We start from the raw sequence: 7,050 nt of genomic DNA, 5'->3' as shown, positions 1-7,050 counted from the left end.
TAGGAGGTCTAAAATGAGAGTAAGTGTTGAACTTGAACACTTAGAAAAAAAATTTCTAAGTGTTGGAATCTCTCATGGAGCTTTACGAGCTGAATTTGACATGCAATTTTTACGGGGTCTTACAGCTTTCTCTATCTTGGGTACGTTTAGATGAAGACATGCTTCAGTCTTTACTTAATAGTTGTCCGTTGATTGTCAGTATTATCCTTAAGAAATGTTATTGGTTGAAAAAAATTGAGCTGTTGAATCTTCAAAAGATCAAGTCAGTTTCAATTGATATACTCCTCTGTCCCAAATTACCTATCTCAAATTGAGATGGCACATAGATTAAGAAAAATAATTAATAACATGGCTAGTTTATCATAGTGCCCCTATTAGATGATGTTTACATTTTAATTTGAAGAGAAAGTAATTAATGCAAAGGGTAAAACATGGAAAAAAAATTGTCTGTTCTTAATTAATGAAAAAAAAATAAGTAAAACGAGAAATCAGATTAGAAAATTTGAGACGGGTAATTTAAGACTGAGAGAGTATTAGGTTGTAATAATCCAAAATTTAATGAGGGGTAAGTAGGTAATTAGCCATTATTATTATTGTTAATTAATATAATTAAAGTGGGCAAGCCAAAAGACAAAAACCCTCTCCTCTTATATTTGTGGCAGCACATTCTAATGAGAGAGTAAAAGGTAGGGCAAACAATTTCTTAAGTTTGCACATTCTAATGAGGGGGTAAAAGGTATGGTAAATAGTTTCTTAAGTTTTCAAAATTAGCAACTTCTTCAAAGGAGTAGAAAAGAAAAGAATTAGGGCAATTGATCTCTTTACTCTTGGAAGAGAGCGAGCCAACGGCGTAGAATAACATTAGCCAGTATCACTCACCTGTGAAACTTCATATTTATAAGGTATGCATATTATTCCTAATTCTTTAGCGTGAAAATTGTGCACACAAAGAGTATTTCAGAAGAGAGGTCCTAATGGAGTTAACGAGATAAAGTGAAAGCTATTGATTAGTTAATGATTGTTTTTTATGATGTAATGATCGAGCAATGAGTAGAGAGAGAAAAGGGATCATATTCATGTTGTGGGACTCCTGATTTTGTATTGATATTAATTGATTTTAGATATGTTAACTTCCTGAACGTGAAAACAAAAGTACTTGTTGTACAACTTTGCAAATTCTTTGCATTAGTAGTGTTTTGAATACGTATTTAAGAGTTTCTTATAATGTTTGTGGATAATGATATCAAATGGTTAGGTAACTAATATTCATGAGATTATTATTAAGAAATTAGGTTGGATAGAGATAATTTTTAATTCATCGCTTAAGGTATGAGATACTAAGGTTTAGCTTTAAACTAGAAGGTTAGAAGTATTGAGACTTGACATTGTCTAGCACAATTGACATCATTAAGTAATATTTTTATTATATTGAAATCACTGGAGGTTGTTTGATTGGTGTACTACGCATTGCAAGGTTGAGGAACTTGTCATTCGCGAGGTAAGTGAAACTTTAAACTTTGGGTGCTTGCTTTTTCAATTTGTTTTTAAGATATATTTATATCTGCCCAGTCAATGTGTTGGGAAGAGCGTGTGCTTGACAAAATCAATGGTCTTCAAGGCCAGACACATATTTTTTACTTAAGAATACTAATACTCCTTTTATAAATTATTTTGTGATGTGATATGATTGTGTACTGTGAGATTTGGGCATTGTGTATGCTTCCTTTGCGCACTGTGCATGCCTTCCTTAGCATTGTGTATGCTTTTTGATTTGATATGGGACATTGTGTATGTTTCCCCGAGTATTGTGTATACTCTTGATATTTGGCACATTGTGTATGTGGCCCGGAACTTCTGGTGTTGGGTAATTACTTTGATTTCAAATGGTGATAAGTACTTGATATAAATTATGTTGAGATATATAGTTTTCGAGGAATGATTATTTATCTCGTTGGATATCTTATTATGATATACTTCCTATGTGTAATAACTATATGTTCTTGGTGTTATTGTATTTTCTAATACTTGTCCTAGGATTCCTTAAAGTAGCAAGCCGAGAATCTTACTAAGTTATATTTATATAGCTCACTCCTTACTTGCATACCTGCAGATATGGTTATAGAGAGAGAGACTTGTGGCTGACGATCTTTACGTGTGGATTTTATTGCTAAGGTGAACCTTCGCATTGTTCGTGGAGGCTGTCATCCAACTTTAGTTATTTTTAGCTTATATTTCTTTTTGTTGGGTTGCATGCCCGAAATTTGAACTTATGTAACTTTGTTTAGATTCTCCATGGTCTAGTGTGGGGTTTGGGTTAGAGATTTGTTACCTAAACTACTATTGTTTTCGTAAATCATTGTACGATATCTTGCTGCATCATTACTTTACGTTTAATGATTATTTTGTTCATTTGAAGTTGTACATATTTTTATATTAGTGTTGTATACATTGTGAATGTGTGGAGAGTTGGTTCTCTCGACAAGTGTTGTTAGTGGGAGCTAGTCACACCCATGTGGTTTTTGAGATGCGACAAAGTTGGTAGCAGAGCCTAGGCTGTAGGTCCCGGGTCATGGGGCAGTGTTTAGTAGGTTCTTGTTCATTGGTATGTAGGCGCCCATACTTATGAACTTGGGTCTACAAAACATCTAGGAAATTTTCCTTTTTCATTCATTATTTGTGCCTTGAGTTGAATTTAGTCCAACCTTTAAACATTGTTCACAGATGGTTAAGAAACGTGGTTCTTCCTCTGCTAGTAGATTTAATGCACCTACTAGACGTGGTACTGGACATGGTTCTACCCGTGGTGGTGGTCAAGTTTGGTCTTATCCAACCAGGCCTCGAACTAGGGCACAGACTAATCCTTAACATGGAGTTAGGAGTGAGGGCCAGGCCCAAGTTGTGGCTTCTGAGAGAGTACAGGACCAAGTTGATCATGATACTCCAGCTGCAACACCTGTTGTTATACCTACTGTTACATTGCCTACCGACGTTGTGGTAAAAATGTTGAATGTACTGGAGGCATTGGTGCCTAATCAGGGTTAAACTCCAAGTCCTCAGGCTACTTTGCAGATGCAAGCACAAGTTGAGTTGAATGTTGCAACTTCTCAGGCACCTCAACCAGTTAATCATTCGATTGAAGTTGTAGGGCAACCCAAAGATCTTAAGAATTTCATGGATCTTAAGCCACCGGAGTTTGATGCTACACCATCTTCTGTTGAGTCTCAAACATTTTTAGATTGATGTGAGAAAATACTTACTACCTTGGGATTAAAGAAGACTCGTGGTGTAGAATTTACCACTTTTCTATTCTCAGGGTCTCCCGAGGCATGGTGGACTTCCGTTTTGAGGGGCAGACAAGCAAGGCTACCACCAATCACTTGGTCAGAGTTTTCAGCTATGTTCTTGGATAGATTTATTCCCTTGAGCAAACAAGATGACATGAGATGCCAGTTTAATGAGTTACGACAGGGATCCATGACAGTCACTGAGTTGTCCAGGTATGTTCCATCTTTAGTTGCAAATCAGAGGGAGAAAGTAAGATGATTTATGGATGGACTTGCGGTTTGTTATCGTGGTCCACTAATATGTGATGTGCATAATGGGTCCTATTCTGAGGTATTTGACACTGCTCTTTGTTCTGAGTTCTATTATAAGATGGAAAGGATTAATCGAGAAAATAAAAAGGCACATAATTCAAGTGTATTTAGTGGTGCTCAATCTAAGGGTAATAGTAGTTTTTATTATGGGCAGTCCAGGCCTACGCAGTCAGAGTCTGTGGGATAGTATTATGGGCAGTCCAGGCCTACGCAGTCAGAGTCTGTGGGATAGTCTTTGAGGAACAATTATTTAGCTAGACAGGGCTAACAACAGATGCAGAGGAAGGGTAACTATTCTTATCAATCAAGTCAGCATCCCTGGTGTTCCAATTATGGTAGAAATCACAGTGGTCATTGTTACGGAATAAATAGGGCTTTCTATACTTGTGGTGAATAGGGACATATTGCTAAGTTTTGTCCTAAGGGAGATTCTAGGCCTAGTCAAGCTACTACTCAGGTGCAAAGGAATGTTGCAGTAGCACAAGCCCAAGCTTAGCCGGTAAGAGCTGCTCCACATAGTGCTTATGGACAAAATCAACAGGTTGCTCAAACAGGGGGTGGACCACTGAGATTCCTTGCTATGGCTAGACAGGATATAGAGGCACCTGATGCAGTATTCATAGGTATTATATTGTTAGTTCTCATGAGGGAAATATTTTCTTATTGATCTTTATTCTACGTGTTTATTTGTATCTCCATCTATTTTTTTTTAGAAAGAAGAGTTGAGACTCTTATTATACTATATATGGTAATGACCTAAGTGGGCACACTTTATTAGTGGATAGAGTTTATGGATGTTACGTGATATTTGTTTAGCGCAGGGACATCATATAGTTGATTTGCGTATCTAGGTTTGACTTTGATGTGATTATGGATATGAACTGATTGACATTTTTTTTATGCTTTGATTGATTATGCTAAGCTTATGCCCACCTTTAGTGTGGAAAATTATGACTTTGTGACTGAAGAAAAGATAATAGTTTATGTAAGGGTACGTCGAATGGTTGATCATAGGTGTTTGGATTTTATTGCTACTATTCATGATGCACGAGCTGAAAATATTATTATTGACAATGTTCTTATTGTTTGAGAAATTGTTGGTGTGTTTTCAGATTATTTTTCCGAGCTACCTAGGTTGTTCATAGATCATCTTATTTTTCACTTGTCCATGCAAGTTAGATTTTCCCACTCATTTGACATTTCTTGTATGACTCTTGTCACGTTCGAGGACGAACATTATTTTAAATGGGGGAGAATGTAATAATCCAGATTTTAATGAGGGGTAAGCGAGTAATTAGCCATTATTATTGTTAATTAATATAATTAAAGTGGGCAAGCCAAAAGACAAAAATCCTCTCCTCTTATATTTGTGGCTGCACAGTCTAATGAGGGAGTAAAAGGTAGGGTAAATAGTCTCTTAAGATTTCAAAAGCAGCAACTTCTTCAAAGGAGTAGAAAATAAAAGAATTAGGGCAATTGATCTCTTTACTCTTGGAAGAGAGCGAGCCAACGGCGTAAAATAACATTAGCCAGTAACACTCACCTGCAAAACTTCATATTTATAAGGTATGCATCTTGTTCCTAATTCTTTAGCGTGAAAACTGTGCACACAAAGAGTATTTTGGAAGATTGGTCCTAGTGGAGTTAACGAGATAGAGCGGAAGCTATTGATTAGTTAATGATTGTTTATGATGATGTAATGATTGAGCAATGAGTAGAGAGAGAAAAGACTCCTAATTTTGTATTGATATTAATTAATTTTAGATATGTTAACTTCCTGAACGTGAAAACAAAAGTACTTGTTGTACAACTTTGCAAATTCTTTGCATTAGTAGTGTTTTGAATACGCATTTAAGAGTTTCTTATAATGTTTGTGTCTAATGAGATCAAGTGGTTAGGTAACTAATTTGTATGAGATTATTATTGAGAAATTAGGTTAGATAGAGATAATTTTTAATTCATCGCTTAAGATATGAGATACTGAGATTTAGCTTTAAACTAGAAGGTTAGGAGTATTGAGACTTGACATCGACTAGCACAATTGACATCATTAAGTAATATTTTTATTAGATTGAAATCAATGGAGGCTATTTGGTTGATGTACTACGCATTGCAAGGTTGGGAAACTTGTCATTCACGAAGTAAGTGAGACTTTAAACTTTGGGTGCTTTCTTTTCTAATTTGCTTTTAAGATATATTTACATATTCCCGGTCCATGTGTTGGGACGAGCGTATGCTTGGCAGAATCGACGGTCTTTAAGGCGAAACACATATACTTTATGCTTAAGAATACTAATACTCCTTTTATAAACTATTTCGTGATGTGATATGATTGTGTACTGTGAGATTGGGGCATTATGTATGCTTCCTAATTTCGTTGGGGCATTATGTATGCTTTCTTTGTGCATTGTGTATGCCTTTCTTAGTATTGTGTATGCTTTTTGATTTGATATGGGACATTGTATATGTTTCTCCGAGTATTGTGTATACTCTTGATATTTGTCACATTGTGTATGTGGCCCGGAACTTCTGGTGTTAGGTAATTACTTTGATTTCAAATGGTGATAAGCACTTGGTATAAATTGTGTTGAGATATATAGTTTCCGAGGAATGATTGTTGGTCTCGTTGGACATCTTATTCTGATATACTTCCTGTGTGTAATAACTATATGTTCTTGGTGTTGTTATATTTTCTAATACTTGTCCTAGGAGTACTTAAAGTAGCGAGTTGAGGATTATATTGGGTTATATTTATATAGCTCACTCCTTACTTGCATACCTGCAGATATGGTTTCTAACACCCTGCATTTTGGGCTAGAACGAAAACCATCATTTCTATGCGTAGATGATCCAAAAACAATAAATCCTATGCAAATATGGCATGTTAATCATTTTATTAGTGTGGGGAATTGAATGAGTTTTTTGTCGATATAAGATTCATCCAAAACGGACACTCAGTGAAGGAGTTATGGTTAATTTAAGTCCTAGTCATAAAACACCGTCATTCCTGTCGTTGGCACATTGCGGAGAGGGTGTAAATGAAGATGGTAAATTTCCAGTGATACTCCACGATGGTGGCGTATTGCAGAGTGGGCCAAATTCTCATTCGTCAATTTCCAGTGAGCCACCGCGATTGTGGCGCATCGCGGTGGCCCATAAGATCGGTTTCCAGTTTAAATTTTTCCAATTTCATTCAGAAGTTAACAAGGGTATTTGGGACTTTTTTGAAGTCTCTTAAAACGTCCAAACAGGAGATTTAGACCTCTACAAGCATAATATACGACATTCTCAAGACTTTCCTCAAAACAAATACCTTAGTTCATATACTTCTCCTCCAACAAACTCAAGATTCAACCGTGGGTTTTTGAAATTGATCGGAAATTTGGAATTTCCAAACAATAGGATTTAAGGATCAGCCATTATTCTTCATAATCGAGGTACGCGGGGTTCTCCT

This window comes from Capsicum annuum, chromosome 11 (genome assembly GCF_002878395.1).
Source record: "Capsicum annuum cultivar UCD-10X-F1 chromosome 11, UCD10Xv1.1, whole genome shotgun sequence".
Classification (NCBI taxonomy): Eukaryota; Viridiplantae; Streptophyta; class Magnoliopsida; order Solanales; family Solanaceae; genus Capsicum; species Capsicum annuum.
This window is presented reverse-complemented; position numbering follows the sequence as displayed.